This window comes from Lampetra fluviatilis, chromosome 15 (genome assembly GCF_964198595.1).
Source record: "Lampetra fluviatilis chromosome 15, kcLamFluv1.1, whole genome shotgun sequence".
Lineage (NCBI taxonomy): Eukaryota > Metazoa > Chordata > Hyperoartia > Petromyzontiformes > Petromyzontidae > Lampetra > Lampetra fluviatilis.
The window spans coordinates 2,090,329-2,109,543 of record NC_136289.1 but is presented as its reverse complement, the minus strand read 5'-3'; the positions used below and the strand labels follow the sequence as shown (position 1 = coordinate 2,109,543).

At 42.3% G+C, this 19,215-nt stretch overlaps 1 protein-coding gene across 3 annotated transcripts in view; it reads left to right on the top strand.

Annotated features, from left to right (window-relative positions):
* Positions 1 to 19,215, top strand: part of LOC144936104 (glutamate receptor 2-like) — a 225,519-nt gene that overhangs the window by 51,071 nt on the left and 155,233 nt on the right. The window lies entirely within an intron of this gene.

The following is a 19,215-nucleotide window of genomic DNA, read 5'->3' as shown; positions in this document are numbered from 1 at the left end:
CCTATCTACACTTAACATCAAAACTGGCCCCTGTCCTCTCCTCCTCCTCCCTACAACCCGCACTGAACAGCATGGTGAAGTATGGTATGGGGGAGACCTTCATCCATTTTGTGGATTAAGAATGAATGGAATTATGGAGTAATTTTATCGTTACGCTCCAGGTACTAATTTGAAGGAAATCAGCAATTGCTGTGTACGTATGTACATTGGACTTATTTCGCACCGTATGTAGCCAAACCCTGCTAACCAATGGATAGCCTTGACCACTTGCCATTGCAACGAGGACATTTCACCGTCGACTTCAGAGACGAGAGCTGCCACAACCACTGGCTTGAGTGTGGAGACGCATGACGACGCATGGTTTTGCACGCCTTAAGCAATTATGTCCGTGCCAATAGAAGAAGACACCAAAACTGTGCTTTGGCTCACGGGTGAAGAGGCAGTGCTGAAGAAGTTACTCAACCACAATGCGTGGATACAGGAAATATCAACACAGCACTGCTGGTTATGCATTAGCAATTACGAGAGCCGCAAAGGGTATGTGTTTATCGTGTTTGTTTGAAAACAGTCGACCATATATTCTAAATTATTTATTCAAACTATACTAAAATAACGATTTCGTGATTACAAATAAATGTCTGCTGTTGAGGAATTATTCTTGAGCCACCCTTTTTCTTTATAAACTCTCGCATTAAAGGGAACAAACGCAGATTAATAATGATAATACACCGTACTACCATGAAAGGGCAGATAACGTGTTTTTCTGTAAAAAAAAAAACACCCGTTAATATTGCAATATTGACTTACAAGTTGTATTCAATGCCCAAATATTTATCGCATAATGCTCCATCTCGTCTTCATGTGCGACCATGGTAGTATTACTCTTTTTTCTGAAAAAAAAACCCAGCTTCATGACTTTTAAACAAATATTTGATTTTGAAACAACATCTCGCATCTATATTCTTTGGGTCTTTCGGTAAAGTCACGTAGAACAAAAATTATACAAAAAACTACGACGTTTCGATTGACGATTGCTTGTGTTGCGATCGAAACGTCGTAGTTTTTTGTAAAAACTAATTTTGTTCTACGTGGCTTTACCGAAAGACCCAAAGAATATGAATTCCCGCAGTCACGAAAGCTTTAAGTCAAGATATCGCATCTACTATTAAATCAGTAGTCCTTGCAAGCAGTGAGAAATGCTTACAATTCCCACCCAGTTATTTTGTTTAAATCAGTGAATTAAACTTGTTCAAGGCAAACTAAACAACCATTTCCTCATGAATCACGAAGTGAAAGCCACTCGGCTTGCAGGGACGCTGATAAGAGTTTCGATGTTTTTTTTTTGTAAACAGCGTTCATCGTTCATACTGGTTGCATTAAGTTCTGGCTTGTTTCACGTGAACACATTTTTTTCTTTTTAGCTCTCGTTAGTGCGCGCAAATGTCCCATAGATGTCGCCATGGCCGACATAATTTGCGCCAGTTCGCCATTGCCAGCGAGCTGCTGGCATCATGGGGGCCTCACCAGCCGAGATAAAGAAGTCTGCAGAAGTCGGCGTGTGCGATGGGCAAAAACAAAAGTTGATTGTGAAACCAACTTCTACGTTCGTTGCCTGATTTAACAATCGCCGCTGTGTTTTGGTTTGGCAAACTAAGGGCCAGGTGCAATGCATTCATTTAGGAGAAAGAGGGCATTGGAGCGTACATCCAATGCGCCCGTGCTTTTCACCAGTTCAGCTGAGCTCACCACTGAATGTTTAATGAGCCCCTGTTGGCTGAGTGTTGAACCCTAATTCCCCAGAATCCACATCTAATTAAGGGCACGTGCCGATCGTTGACAGCAGTAATATTTGATGACAATTTGTACTCACTCTAGAATGATTTATATTTGAATAAAGCACTTTTTTTGTCGAGAGTTAACGTCACATATGTTTCAGATCTTGCGTGTTATTTTCGTCATATCGTGAAAGTTTCCTTTAGAAATGTTTGTTCTTTAATTATAAAATTGCCAAGGTGTACGTTTTAACTTTCATAATTTGGCTTATTCAATTGGAATTGTTCCTTGTTACTTGTAAAATGTTGTTTTTAAATATATAAATGAAACAAGTATTTTTAAGTGACATTTATCAAAGAATAAAAATGCAACACGTCTTGATTTTTTTTTATAGAACTACATCATTCTATGAGCACATTGTCCATTAAAATAATTCAATCACATCACCTTAAAATACTGGTCTTGGCACCTAATTCCACTTAATGAATCAGACCTTGGTTACATTTTCTCTTCTTCAGTTGCATATTTAATTTCGATACAACTTGGGCTACAGAATTTCTAGCCTTGGTTTGTTACATTAAGCTCCAGTTTCGATAAGCACACAAATGCCAAGGTCATTGTGTACCCAGTGTGTTGGTTGTGTGGGATTGCTTTATTGCATTTGGGAAATAAAGCTGAGCCTGTGTTGTCTTAATTCATTACCAACACCGGATACTGTCAGTTGAGAGCAATTTCACAACAATTGCATTATATAAAGCTTGTATTCAAATTATTATTTGGTTCTTTCGGTTAAGTCACGTCTAAAGATAAAATAATAAATTAAATTAAATAATAGAATACGACGTTTCGATTGCAACACAAGCAATCATCATCAGGTATAATGAAATAGCGACATAAAATCTAACCAGAAAACTATAGACAGGTTAGATTTTATGTCGCTATTTCATTATACCTGATGATGATTGCTTGTGTTGCAATCGAAACGTCGTATTCTATTATTTAATTTAATTTATTATTTTATCTTTAGACGTGACTTAACCGAAAGAACCAAATAATAATTCCTGCAGTCACGAAAGTTCTAAAATTAAGATACTTGTATTCAAATAACTCCGTTCAACGTAAGCTGGTAGATTTAAAAAGTGTAGAGTTGCTTGTACTGTACATCTGAAATGATTGGGTCTGGTTTATTACGTAAAAATATTGGGCCAATCGAGTGATTGGCCCAAGACACAGTTATACTTTGTATTTACGTTTTACCCATTTGGCTCAACGGCAACGTACAATGAGTTTGTGTACAGTTTTGCATTTTGTGTTGAACAATGCGATCCCAGAGGTTACATGGAGATGTCTCGCCAATAACAATGTGGCAATCCTGCACCTTACAGGTCCGAGTCCACTGACGCGTTAGAAGGTGGGCATGGTCATGAGTTTTCTTGCTTAATCAAATGCTGCTTGATCGTATTTTTCTTTAGACGTGGACATAGAAAGAATGTCTGCTTATTAGATATATGTGCATTAGACAAACCTGCATGGAAATGAAGCATCTCGCTAATGTGGATAGATGAGTGAATGTGTAGATAGTTGAGTCAGAAAACAGGTTTGCAGGTAGTTGGTATGTATGCATGTTGAACGTATTTCGCACCGTATGTAGCCAACCGTGCTAATCGGAGGTGTGGGAGAAAGGCAAATGTGCTAATCGGAGTTGCGAGAGGAAGGTAGTAATGAGTGACAGGCACAATTCTGTCTATCAGACAATCGCTAGTGACTTCAAACTGAGTGGAGCTCACAAAGAGACTGCAGAGAGAAACTGAACTTGATTTATATTTGAAATCGTGACCTTTCCATCACAAGCCCAGTGCTCTACCTACTGAACTGTCCTGGCCACTTATACTTTATCACACAAATGCACTATATATAGATACCAGTATTGCCTCCTATGCCAACGTGTCATGTGAACCTGATTTCCAAAGGCTTATCTCTGCGTCACGTAGAGAATCAGTTTCTATAAACCGTATGCAGAATATTTAAAACATGTTAAGTAGGGATGTCTGCCAAGTTTACAATTTTCAATTTATCACTATTTCATTTTATTTTCACATCTATGCTACAGTAGTTATCGGTGAGACAGTTTTGGCAAGGACAAAAAAATGGTGCAAACGAAAATCAATTTTCTTTTTTGCTGCCTTAGCCGCTAACATGGAGGGGGGGAAATGAGTTAAATTGAAACGTGCGAGATCTCTTTGTGTGCTACACATACTTAGGTGAGAAAACACGATCCTCTCCCAAGTCTCAATGAAGAGCCTCGCTTTATAGAGTGGCCAATCCACTCAGTGTTGCTTTTCACCATGAAGGTATCATTTGCAATAATCGTGAGTTATGTATAGGTTCCAAAGTGCGCATCTGTCTGTTTGACCAAATATTGACAAATGTGGTCTCGGTGGAACCAGAATGGCTGTTGGGGGGTCTTCATTGCACTGCAATTGGTGGGTTAATATTTGGACCTTTGAAGAAAGGAAATGTTTCCGTGAGAATTTCTGGAGCTTACAACGAGGCCATTTGTGAATGTCGATGTTGCAATTTTAAGCCAATCAGGGAAATGTCTTTTCTCCTTAATTAACTTATTGTCTTTGTAGCTGACTTATTACATCCACAAACAGGGTTTTCATTTCTTATAATAATGATAACAGTATTATACTGGAATATACAGCTCATTGTCAGTCCACTAATAGTTGAAGGCCTCCCCATACTATGTGGGTCCTGAGGATTCGTTGACCATACGCTGCCCAGTGAAGGTTGGTGAAGAGGGGGAGGGGTGCGGAAGGGTGCAAAGCGCAGTGCCCTAACCACTGCACCACCACTCCACCCACACGTGACCCCAACAAGGCTACGCAATGTCAATAACCCTGCTTTCATTTTAACCTCACCTGTTATGAATGTTATTATTTCACCGAAGCGGCAATATTTTGCATATCTGAATAATATATGGTGTGGCTGATTAGCTCAAGGGGCTAATATCAATGTTTGGAGCATAAATATATATGAAATTCACGCTCGGAGTCACAAGCACCTGCGGGTACAGTACTATAACAAGTTTATGGTCTTTGGCAGCAGAAACAGCAGGCTAGATAAATAAGAAAAATGGCTTAAATCATCTCTGAAAGCGAAACATGTAGATCGCAAACAAAAAAAACAAGTCACACAACAATCCCATGTGAAAAGCACATGGATCGGTCTTCTCTTCAGTTGGAGATAAACTTCGAATATTTCAATAAAAACGAGGCAAAGGCTTACGATGTTACCACAGTATGATTCTACAGCTAGTAATACAACTACTGTGCTGTTGTAGGGTGTTGTGTTATTAATACCACTGTCTAAATGTTAAACACGTAGCACTATGATTATACCTGACTTTGATTGTGCACATCTGCAAAGGTTGGTGGATCGTGAAAATGTCTTAATTTGACCTGAAACTCTCAACTGGCTGAACCATGAAATGGTCAGGAAATGAGGACATGGCAAATGCGTGTTTGTAAGGAATTGTAGTGCTATCTCCTCACATGCATGCTTTTCTCCATATATTCTCAAATGCAAATCGCTTATTAATATATTTCTTAAATATCCCAATGCAGGACTCTCCTGAATACACTTTCATACTCAGTAAAGATGTCTAATATAATAAAGACCACTATTTAAGTATAATGATAATTATAATGCTTGCCAATAACTGGGATCGCATCGATGATATAACACTTGCAAATTGATGCTTGCCTGATGTATCCAAGAACTTAGTCACGCAGTGTGGTTAGCTTGTAGCTTGTATACAGCCTGCATTTCACAAATAACATTATTAATCTCAGGTGCAGATAGGCTTTCACAAAATTTGGCCTTAAATATGGAAACACTAATGCTCAAAATTTTCACAGAAGCCACATTGCCAAAGGCTTTCAGCCATTTTTATTTATTAGAAAACATTAAAATATTACTGTGTTCGGGGCAAGTTTGTTTTATTATCCATTTAAAACCGGCTCTGTTAGATTAACAGAATCTCAGGGCCAATAATGAAACAACAAAAAATCTTCAACTAACATTATTAAAACAAGTGTATAACTTTAATGTGCCCTAATGTTTTATAAGTTGTTCATTGTATGCTCTTAGCAGTGAAAGTTTTTTTTTTGTTCCAGTGATTATTTTATTTTAAACTGCACACAGAAGATGGCAGGTCATAATGTACGTGTACCTCCCAATCTGTCAATCCACTACTGGATGAGGGCCTCCACACACTGTCTGTGGACATGAGCGTTGGTTGACTATACTTCACCATGCTGATCATTGTGGGTTGGTGAACATGTTGGGAATATAGAACAAGAGTGGATTTTGCTGGACTGCCCTATACAGCCCACAACACCTACTGCACTTGTCTGTTGCACACAGTGATCACCCATCCAAGCAATTGCCTAGGCTAAACCTGTTTAGCTTTCGATGTTTGACGGCATCGCATTTTCCATGTGAGGGGTCACTTTATGCTACAGTAGCCAAGATCATTTAAACCTTGAACAATATCGTTGTTGTCCACTGTTCAATGCCCTCATTCCAGTACGCTACAGTAAGATTGCTGGTGATGGGGCAGAGTGTAGTTGGGTAGAATGGAATTTCTTTGAACTGTGGAAGAATTAGAATAACCATACACAAGGGGATATTGTTGAAGGAATATGCTGTGTCACCAATTTAAAATGTTGGAAACCCTCTGTCTGCAATAATTATCATCAGCATCATCATCGCGTAATATTTACACCACCCCTCCCATGCAGGGCATCATCGCGTAATATTTACACCACCCCTCCCATGCAGGGCATCTCGAGTTGCACTGTGGCAGGGGTCTCCTGGAGGCATGGGTCCCTGCGTAGCACAAGGTGAATGCACCACCGGCCAGCAAGTGGGCACTAGTCTGTCAGTCGGGGGGTGATGTTACAATGTAGCTCTCCCATTAAGGAATTGCAAGTAATTGATTAATTTTGGAAGAAACAAATTGAGATCATAAAGCCGTTGCACCTGGCCTCGTGTTTTTAATAACATCACGGGATCTTTAACGTCCACCGTGAAGCAGATGGTGGATATTCTTTACGGTTTATACTCCCCCCAAGTGTTAACCAGGGTGGCCGTTGGGCTTGAACCGCGAACCTCTGCAACAAACGGAACACTTGCTAACCACGGGGCCACATCACTGCTCCACGCAAATGAGGTTATCAGTTGTGTATAAAGCCATATACTCGCTCGCTCAACATGACATTAGCAATAGTTGTAACTATCGTGATCCTGGGCCAAATCAAAGGAACGTTTTTATTTTTGTGGTGGAGGTTGTCCCAAGTGGACAGGGGGAGTGGTAGAATTCACCTCGAGCCCATTCTCAAACTAGTTAATCGATGGGCAGGTCATTTGTATCAAACGAAGCTTCGCTTTTAGGACTCACCAATGCTCGCTTCTTCTTGTGAAGTCCTGAGCAACTTGTTTCAATTCGACAGCGAAATATAAAACCTTGTCATCGATATAAAGAGAAATGCTATCGCGCTAACGAGTCGATTTGCTTGTAAATATCACTGCGTGGTCACGTGCCCTAATGTATTTCGCAAGGGTTAATGTCTTCTTTATTCTCAAAACCAATCACTTATGTTTCTCCCTGTGTCTCCTTTAACCATTCACAGTTCTTGTCAAATGGTCATTAGTTGCGTGCGATGTGGACTATTTAACTTCGATGTCAAGTGACAAAGATGGGGATTCATGTTTAGCTGAGCCCAGGTGGGGGTGGAGTGTATGTGTGTATACATGTATGTTGAACTTCTTTCGCACCGTACGTATTTCTTATGCATGGGCCTAAGTCATGAAGCCACTGGATAGTGCTGTGAAAATCTAAAATCAGTGTTTGGTGGATTTTGTAATTTAACGGACAGCATCACCCGAAATCCAATGGGATGAGTAAGCATGTGTGTCGACCATAAATAGGGATTCTCTAACTCATCACAACTCAGAAGAGGTTAAAAATATTGACCTTTAATGCGAAGGGAAATGCAGTGTGTAAAAGTAATGAGTTACTGCTGCTGTTGAATCAATATCTTTCATTGAATGATATGGCTGCTTCCAAACGGGTTTGATTACATCTCATTTTTGTAGACATCAACAAAACTTCGACTATAATACGTGTTTTTAGAATGCAAGTCTGATTTTTTTTTATAGTTATAAGAACCAAGCATGTTTGGAGCATTTTAGTACGAAAAAAATATCTGTATCATTTAAAAGGTAAAAAAACAGCTGAATGTTCCCCTGTTTACTTCGAGATGAAATAGGCCTGATTAACTTTTACACTGGTACAAATCTTTGTAGCAGATGATCCTAATTTTTCTTGTCCCTGTCAATTTAATTAATTTTTAGTGTACTCACTATTCACGGCTAAGGCAACGGAAATAAATACATTTGTGATTATGTGATGGGGTGAGACATTCAGTACATTATTGCTTTTTTGCCGAATAGCGATAAAGGGGGAGTCATTTTCTTTACGGCAATGAAATGGAGTAACGTATGGGTGAGTTAGAACAACACAGTAAAAACACACCTAAAATATATAACAATAATAATTAAAATGTATGATGTGCATTCCATGCTAGGATCACAATGTGCAATGCATGAAAAGCAGGAAACAAAAACAGAACCAGTTTAAAGGGATGAATTTTCACAGCAGACTTAAATATCGCCGTTATTTATTTAACAGGACGCAACCCCGTTACGATGAATGATTTGTTGTTATGCCACAGGGCTCGGCACACTCGTTGTACCGTCTGGACAGTTGAAGGATTATTCAGGAAGGGTACTTTTATTCTCCTGTCCTTTGTATATAAGACAACGTTCAAATGTAACATTCTCGATATGAGAGTCACGTAATTCATCTGAAGTTACTCGATATCAAATGTTGTGCTTTGGTAATGATCGAGAGAATTGACGATGGAACTGCTGAACCCAAAAACCCGTAGTCGTTGGGCAATCGGACAGCACGCAAATCGCGACGCACACAACGATTGAACACACCACGCACATTTATATTCTTGATCTGGTAATAACTGTGTCGAATTGTTGCCCTTGACAATCAATTATATATATATGTTAATACATATGCATATTTTATAGATGCATATCGGTATAGATTCTGCATGCCACCACAGCAGCAAAAAGGAAAGAATAAAACAATGAATTTTGCCACGCAATTGTGGCGACTTGGAGGGGCTTAATCATTGCATCCGTGATGTTCCCTAGGCTACACAACCGCACGGCATCTTCGTTAATTGGTTACACTGTAAACAAAACCGGGTTTTTTTTCTCATTCACGGGATTTGTTTCATGAAGGAAAAAAACACACGATCAAAAGGAAATCTAACGACAGTATAATGGGATGCGATTCAAAGCAAACAACTTACAGTAACTGTAAGAACCTACCTAACTGTGAATACAAACTAACGTAAAGAGGACAAAAGAATGATCACACGAGGTTAGGATGAAGGCACAGCCCTGTAATTCCCTACTCACACCATCGCTGGCAGAAGGGCCTTCACTCGAGGGAGCTCATATGAGGCATGAACAAAAACGATGTAAAAATGCTTTAAGAGAAACACCTCACGTCTTATTAGGGTAATTTTTACAGAGGTCACCTACTCGGGGTGCCCCTCAATCCCGATCCTGACGCCTTGTATATTTGGAGTTTGCATGTTCTACCCGTGGTCGCGTTGATATTTCTCAGGTTTTTTCCCTCCACATTTAAAATCAACGTACGTTTAAAGAATGAGGCTGCTCTAAGCCACGTTGTACAGCTATCATTTGTCGCCAGGTCGCTTCTGGAAAAGAGATATATAGCTCAGTGGGTCTGACCTGGCAACATGAACATATCGAAAGACCTTACTCTATGGAAAGGCTTCTCTTGTGATAAGTACAGAGATAATCAAACGAGGTTCCTCCTCCCGCATTGCTCTCATTATCAAAAATATTAACTTTCACAAATGTGCGTCTCTCTTTGGCCAAGCAAAACGCGATTTAGCTTATCGACTGTATATTGGTTCTTTGTTATTATATATGTATTACTACCTTCTTAGACGAGCGAGTTCGACATATGCTTCTATTATGGGCTTGTGTGGCTTATTCATATTATAGGTAATGAAATATTGGCACTGCTTCCACTTTTTTCCAGCCAGACAATCATAAGTGCCATCATATTCACCTTGTTTGTGCTATCCATTCCGAACTTCCCATCTCGCAATCCCCGCGTGGAAACTGGTTTCCATTTTAGCCACACTGTTAGCCACATTCATCGTCATTTTCATGCCTTCCCGAGCCTAGGAAATATGATTGGGTTTTTTTCAGGATCACTAGCTTGAAACTTGTTCAAGGAGACGAGATTTCAAGCTACTTTCCCGATTGGATGTGGGTTTTGTTATCATTAACTATGCCTTAAGACACGGTTTGGTTTACCCAACAACATAAATAAAATACGTTCATTTGGCTCAGAGAGGAGAGAACGACATTTTCTGGTAGGTTCAAAAGTAAATACAGTACTGCAAACTTTATCTGAAAACCTCGTGCGCTGCAAGCGATTGTTACACGTGGCTCAATGAAATTAAATGAGAGCATAACACTTCGAATGCTTTGTAATTGGTTGGAAAAGGCTCACATATTGTGCTTTGCGTGGCCACACCGATACACATTTAGAGTATTCGGCTGCTATAGATTTCCACGCTTTCATTTGTGATGGCCAGGTCGCTTCCGAAAAAGAGCTATATAGCTTAGTGGGCCTTACCTGGAAACCAAAAGATGTAAGTTAAATTTAGATATGAAACCCATCATTGTCATCATCAGCCATGGTCAATGCAGTGCTGGATGAACGCCTCACTCATTGTTGCTGCCATCTCTCAGATCCTGCAAAGTGATCCACATAGCACCGCCACAAGTGTTGATTTCGTCATTCCATCTCCTCGGTGGACGTACTCGGAATAGCGATCCCTTCCTTCGCTGCCACTACAATATTCATTATTTTATTGGAAATATGTGGGGAAAGAGATTCACAGCCCATCGAATTCCTCCATACTAAATTAAGATTTTGATTATTCTTGACCACAGTCCATCAGCTCTTCTAGGGATGGGTCCGGCCCAGGCCACACTTACTTTTCTGAACAGTTTAAATTATATAATTAATCCGCGTATGTTCTCTCATTCACGTGTTCCTTTCTGTCTAAACTAAACTACTTATACTAAGCTTTTAATTTTGTATTTTACCAGGTAAGGCCCACTGAGATTTCTAGCTCTTTTTCAGAAACGACAAGGCCAAAAATGATAGCTGAACAAAGTGGCTTATAGCAGCCCAATACTTTAAACGAAGGTTGATTCTTAATGTGGAAGGGAAAACCGAAGAAAAAGCAACGCGAGCACGGGGAGAACATGTAAACTCCAAATATATAGGCGTCAGAATCGGGATCGAATCCACGAACTCCTGTATACCAGGCGAGGTAGTTGACATCTCGCTACCGCGGTGTCTCTCAATGTAATTCCAAAAATGCATCTCTCCTTGCTTCTTGAAAAAAAAATTAAGTTTTTTTCCAAGAACCCCGGTCTCTCTCAACTGCTTCATTCTGCAAATAGCGTCGTGCTCTTATGCCCATAGGATACTGTGCGATACGGCAGTTGGATTGCATCTGAGTACGTATGCAACGCTCGGATGTGCTGCCACATTTGTGTGCTTCGGAGAATGCAAACATTGTTTGCAGCAGCTTCACAAATTCATGTCTGTCACGCATCGATGTCAAACCTGCACACGGTGACATCTCGAACGTTGAGTGCTCGCATTTTATGGGGCAGCTGTTTAAAAAATAAAAAATAACCCACAAGCTTGCTTCGTTTTCATCATCATCGTCTTTGTGCCGTGCAGCGTCGTGACTGCACAGCGCTGGAGTAAGGGGGACTGCGTAGCAGCTCCCTCACCTCCGTTCATCTGATGATGCACAGACCACCCCCTTGATATACCCCGCGTTATCGCCGAGGCCTCTCTGTGGCTATAACCGATTTGACTTTTCTGAAACGACGAATGACAGAACCACTCGACCCCCCCTCCCCCGCGACCCATATCTCTAACGATGATCCATGCAACTTTGAAAAATCGGGCTTCTGTTATCCACTAAATAAGTAAGAATGGCCCAAAACGATGTTGTATGTACTATGTCGCATTGTACGTAGCCAAACGTGCTAACCGGAGGTGCGGGGATAACATATGGGGGGGGGGACACATTCATAAATTACACTGTGGCCTTATAAAGGAATATGTATAATCGGCGACGTTTCGAGCAATTGCCCTTCTTCACGACACACAATCCCATCAGGGGCGAGAGCCCAAGCCCCACCACCTGCGTTCTGTGAAATTGCAGATGCGATAGACAGAGACAACAAGCACCTGTCGCGAAATTGACGCTGCGTGCGGTGTTGCTGTGTGTTGTGCTCAAGGGGAGCGGTGGTGTAGCAATTAGCGCGCTGCGCTACGAACCCATCGAGTTCGATTCCCACTCACGGCCAACACCAGTTGAAGATTATCTGAACCGTTCATGGGCCTCCCCTAGGTCGCCTCAGCCTCAAATTAGTACCTGGTGCGGTGCGTAACAACATTGCCACTAGGGAGACAAAGGTGGTCGGGCGTGGTGCTTGCCACCCACCCCCTCGTGCACCGTGCCGGCCTTCATAGGTGCTACTCGCTATCAGCACTTGCCCCAACAGTCTGTTCCAGGCTACACGGGGGGGATCATTATCTATTTTTTTGTGCTCAAGGCAACGCAGCTCAATAGAGTCATTAGAGCCGCACCGCAGTCCACAAATGTACCCGCAACCCATTCGGATCCCCCACAGCCAGGCAGCCTGAAGGCCGCACATTACTCGTATGTCTCGGATGCATGCACGCAGGTCCTGCTGGTGGTCACACACGCACCACCTGGATGCACCGGACAGGCTTCAGTCGGGGTCCGCGGGCAGTCGAGATCATGTGCAGCAAATGCCGCTGTTCTTTTTTTTCACGTCGAAAGATGGGATGAGAGCGGCGGTATCAATGCTTATCACGCTGCACTATAAACCTAGTGACCTTTATTCAAGACAACGATGAATCAATGGCGAGGTGATATCTGAAGCAGTCCCGGGTTCGCTATAAACCTCGTGACCTTTATTCAAGACAATTATGTATCAATGGCGAGGTGATATCTGAACCAGTCCCGGGCTCGCTCTTTCACTAACCCGCACTGGCCAGCGTGGTGAAGTATGGTCGTTTTTCCCCTGCGGCTCGGAAGCAAGTGGGTTGACAGATGGCTTGTACGTGTGCATGGTTCCCTAACTACCCTTGGCAGCTCCAACACGCTCACTTCGGCAGCACGCTGCTGCTCGCACATGCATGTGACAGACATGAGCAATGTTACCTACCGTATGTTCCCCCAAGGAGAGGATTTGACGGGTCTTTTGCAATTATAAAATGCAATAATTTACCTGATGACGTCCGCTTGTGTTGCGATCGAAACGTAGTGGTTTATAATTGTATTATTATTTTGTCGATCTACGTTATTTTACCGAAAGAACCTAAGAATATATAAAATATACATGGTTTAAATGTCTCCATTTAGAGATTGTACGTTTGATAATGTACAGCCCTCTGTCAATCCAGTGCTGGATAAAGGCATATCCGCACCACCTTGGTCGTGGGGTGTATGTGAACCATACTTCACCACACCGGTCAGTGCAGTTTCGGTGAGGAGAGATGCAGATATCACTCGCACCTGGTGGTCGCCCTGGTCGAGAATTAAAGGAGGGGGTGGTGGGGGGGACCCGATTTGTCACGTCGTGTGCTAACCACTGCACCACCCCTCCACCCGTCGGAAGTAATATTGTATTTACGATGGTTCAATTGGAAAAAAAAATGTAATCTGAATCTTTCACGGCAAAAAATGTCAACGACGCACAGTGTTTATTTGAGGCGTGACTAAAGGACATCGCAGGGGGATGCAATCATTGCTGGTGGTGGTGTACGGTGGGTACGATGAGAAGCGAGAGACTATCAAACCCAGAGCACATTTTAGTCCGTTCAGTGGCTGGCTATCGCCCTCTACTGCCAAAGACGGCGTACTTGTTGTATCACGATAACGTTGCACATTCGTGGGTCTCGCGTCACAACATTGGAACGGTCGCTCTGGATGTGTTATTTATATAAATATTGTACTATATTGTATTGGGATAGGGTTTTTTGTTTTTTTTTCATCCTAAAAATTTAATGTGATTTTATGTAATATTGTATGAAAAAAAGCCGCTGTACATGTTGATATTGGTTCACAGTGCATTTAAAGAATAGCACAATCAATTAACTGATGTCCAGCCACAGGGCCGTGTGGATATGGATAGCATAGCCTGCAATCGAAATGTCTCAAGTTCAATACTCAGTCAAGGATGGACTCGGCCCTCCATCCTCCAGGCGTTGATGGGGGGGGGGTGCGGGAATCATCGCTCTCTGAGAAGGCAGCAGCAGGTGCTCAAATGATAAACTCATCCCTGCCATAGGAATGTGGGTATTTCACACCTTCTTTTGTCTATCATGTGTATTAGACCTCCCCTCCTCCTCTCTGCCCATTGTGTTGACGGGTGCAGTGGCTGGTCGCTTGCGCACAATCGCTCCATTGTGTTGGCGTGTGCAGTAATTGGCCGCTGGCGCACAAGCGCTTCCACGTCCATCGCCCACCCTTTTGGCCTCGCCCCCCCTCCCTCCCGATACGTTCCTTTCATTGGCTACAATAGTCTGATGAGCTCCCCCCTCCCTCTCCCTCCCCCCTCAACTCGCTTTTAAGGGATTACATCTTGAATCATTGCCTCACTTGATACAGCTAATCTGACTGTGACGGTCCCACCTGATGACGGAGACTTGTGTTGCCTCCGAAACGTCGTGATTTTTGTTTTTTATTTTATTTTACTTTCTACGTGACTTTACCGAAAAAACCTAAGAAGATGATTTCACACCTGGCTCAAGCTTGTACACTTGTTTGAACAGAAAATCACTGACGGTTTTTTGTGTGTGTGCAAATCACCAATGTTGGACCATATTTTATTTGAAGCTTTCGTGACTGCAGGAATCCATACTCTTTGGTTCTTTCGGTAAAGTCACATAGGTAGAAAAATAATATATTACGACATTTCGATTGCAACACAAGCAATCGTCATCAGATGGGACAACCACAGCAAGAAAAAACTGCTGAAGTAGGCGAGAGATCTGCCGTGGCACGAGGTTTTATAGGAGTCGACAGTAGGGGGGGAGAGAAGTGGGGGGGGAAGGAGGCGGGGCAGAAAGTAGACCCCGCAGCAGCACCCGGGTCACTGGAGTAAAGTGGACCACCGCGGCAGCAATGGAGAGATCGGCTGCAGGGGGGGGGGGGGTTGAAACGATCCTAGATCTTGTGTTTGTTTAAGATTTTGGAAATCTTTTTGGTAACCCCTGCTATGTATGGCAAAGTGATGGTATTGGTTGGATCCTCATATTGTTGTCTCCCCATGGCTGGGGAGACAGCTTTGCGGATTGTCCAGTCAGAATATCCGTTCATCCTGAGGGCTTGGTGTACGTGCTCCAGCTCACTGGCTAGGTGATGGTGGTCGGAGATGCAACGGGCCCTATGGTGTAGTGTTTTGATGAGGTAATTATTCTGGGCTGGATGGTGGTGGGAGTCAGGCTTTAGATAGGCATCTGTGTGGGTGGCTTTCCTGTAGACAGTGTCCCAGCGAGCCATCAGGTCTCATCTCGATCAAAACATCCAGGAATGGTAGCTTGCCATCCTTTTCGTGGTGAATTTGATAAATTGGTGTATGGAATTGATGTGGTTGAGAAATTGGTTCAGTGCTTGCAGGCCATGTGGCCAGATGACGAAATTGTTATCTACGTATATCTTCCACAAGGAAGGACGTAGGGTGGATGTCTGGAGGGTATATGTCTCAAATTTCTCCATGAAATCATTCGCTACCACTGGGGATAAGGGAGAACCCATTGGGGTACCCTCATTTTGTTAGTAGAATGTACCATTCCAGGTGAAGTAAGTGTTGGTAAGGCAGTGTCTTACCAAAGTTGGTACATCTGGATTCAGTCCCTGTTGGACCAAGTCTTCAATGATTGCAATGGTATCAGGTACAGGTACCTTGGTGAACAGGGAGACTACATCGAAACTGACAAGTAAATTATCTGGAGACAGTGAGATATTCTTGATTAGAGAAACCAAGTGAGCTGAGGTAAGTTCAGCTGAGGTGGTCTTGCCCGTGAAAGGAAGCAGGGTCCCAGACAGAAATTGGGCCAGTTTGTAGGTGGATGAGTTAATGGTGGAGACGATAGGATGGAGCGGGATACCTTCTTTGTGGATTTTTGGAAGGTCATAAAATCTGGGTGGTCTAGCAGCCGAAGGTTTGAGAGAAAACCGCCTCTACGGGGAGGGTTTCCACACAACTATTAGATCTTTTAACAGACTGCGAGACAAGAAGGCTCAACTGATCGAGTCTCTCACCTTTCTTAAGAGATGCTGCGACACCAAGGTAATACCAATCGCCTTTACGCTCACATCTGCTACTGTCACTTCTTCTGACTCTAAACGGATCTTATTTAGGGCCAGCCTAACTCTAATCTCAGAGAGAATAAGATTTCTCCGATTTGAACTTGATAATTTAGACAAGATTCTCTTACAATCACACTTAGAATTAACAGATAAAATGGCCACATCTGATTGGGACCATGTAGATAACATGGCAGTTTCTTTATCTATTATCAGAGATTTGTTCATGAAGCCATCCAGATATATAAACACAGACACAACTTGAACCGAGAAGGTGGGTACAAACTGAGCAATCATTGGAAGGGCGTTATTAACCAGGTAAAGTCTTAACCTACCAGCCTAGGTCAGCTGTTATTTCCGACTCTCTGTGTGTCTTTCTCTCTCTCTCTGTGCATCTCTCTCCGATCTCTACTCCAGTGACCCGGGTGGTGCCACGGGGTCCACTTTCTGTCCCGCCTTCTCCCGCCCTCTCTCTTCCCCCCTGCAGCCGATCTCTCCAGTGCTGCTGCGATGGTCCACTTAACTCCAGTGACCCGGGTGCTGCTGCGAGGTCCACTTTCTGCCCCGCCTCCTTCCCCCCCACTTCTCTCCCCCCCTACTGCCGAATCTTATATAACCTCGTGCCACGGCAGATCTCTCGCCTACTTCAGCAGTTTTTTTCTTTCTGTGGATGTCCCACCTGATGACGATTGCTTGTCTTGCGATCGAAACGTCGTGATCTATTGTTTTTCTACCTACGTGACTTTACCGAAATAACCAAAGAGAATGTTGGACCATGTCCATAATTTCCGGATACACAGTCCCCGGGTTGCGGAATACACGACTTGCAGAAATCCGACCTTAAGGAAATGCTCCCGTAAATCATGTAAAAAAATCTTCAATACGTTTTAATGTTCTTGGTTCTTTCGGTAAAGTCACGTAGAAGGGAAGTACGTGACTTTACCGAAAGAACCAAGAAGATGAATCCCTGCAGTCACGAAAGCTTTAAATCGATACGTTTTAATGCTTACGTTAGTTACGCAAGTGCAAGTCTTGCAGCGTGGGTAGGTTCTGGATGAATATGGTGGAGCGAGGCGTGAGGCGGGCAGCCTTACGCCTCACTCGAGCTTCACTAGGATTAAGGTCAATGGAATTTATTTCTATTTTGGGGGAAAATTGTACAGTTTCCGACATACGGAAAATTCAAGTTACGGATCGTTCCCGGAAACCTACCCCTTCCGTAACCCGGGGGGGACTGTCTGTTCTTATTAGGACGTATTAATTGTATGCAGTATCGATTAAGTAAATCTCACTTCTAGTACAAACCTTCACCTGAATTGTTCTCATTCAAATCGATGTTAAACATCCCCCATGACGTCAAACGGCAAGAGTAGGCCATTGTGTGCCAGCGTCAGGGTCTAAATTTGGCAACTTTTTTTATTTGACCGCAAATTCACTCAGTTGATAAATAACAGCAATCATCGCCCCCCTACTGGCAGACGTCCGTATTTAACATGTTTTAAACATTCTGTATACGGTTTATAGAAACTGATTTTATACGTGACACAGTAATAAGCATTTGAAAATCATATTCACATGACACGTTGGCATATGAGCCAATACTGGTATCTATATATAGTGCATTTGTGTGATAAAGTATAAGTGGCCAGGACAGCTCAGTATATAGCACACCGAGCTTGAGATGGAAAGGTCACGATTTCAAATAGAAATTAAGTTGAGTTTCTCTCTTTGTGAGCTCCACTCAGTTGGAAGTCACCAGCGATTGTCTTATAGACAGAATTGTGCCTGTCACTCATTACTACCTACAGTTGGCTTCGTACAGTGCGAAAGAAGTTAAACATACAGACGAATGCCCCAGGTCAATATTGCAGATGAAACAATCCTGGTCTTTTGGGTTCTGACCAGGTTAAACTAAATCAACTTGACACTTATTTTCTCAATGACACATGAGTGATATGAAGGGATGTTTTTGTCCTAAAAGAAAATATATGGAATATCTATTACTATAATACTCTCTATTTCACGATCAATACAGTACTTTTACAACAACGCGTGTGAAAAACCCACATTGTGTAATGTCAACGTATTCTATCTGAATACAAACGAATCACGGATCTATGAAGGAGGAATGGTCTACGTATCTATGTTGTTTATTATAGCTAATTGTACACTGGACTTATCTTCATGATATATAACAAGATTTCACAATGCAGAATCAGAACCTTTATTCAGACTGCAGGAGGAATCCGAAGAGCTATGAAGCTCTTTTTGCACAGGTGTCCAGAATGGGCGGGTAAGCAAGTTACAACAGCAAACAATGCAAAAACACAATAGGAGTGCAAAATAGAGAAAATAATGAGTCACTAAATATAAATACATATTTCGTTAAGTCTGATGTATCAAACCTATACAAGGCAACAAAACCAACAAAACAGTTCCAGACCACACCAAGATAACACCACACAGCAATAGTCCCTCAATAAAATGCCACATTAACATTAAACTTTCGATACACAGGCAAGGATCAAAGTTGCAAATCACATTCGCAAATGTGACTGCTGTATCCCAGCACTAATCTTCTGCTTCAGGATAGTTTTGAAGGAAGATTTCCGATGTTAAGGGAGGAAACAAGGTTGTTGTTCAAAAACGTTGGTGCTGCAATGGAAAAGGCTTTGTCACCTATTCCAATGCATTTCCATGTTCAGTACATGACTGGATCCTCCTATCAATGTGGAGGTCCTTTGGAGACAGAATAACCATGATAAGAGTAGCAGTTGGGGGCTCATAAATAACTTTACTAGCATTGCATCAATTC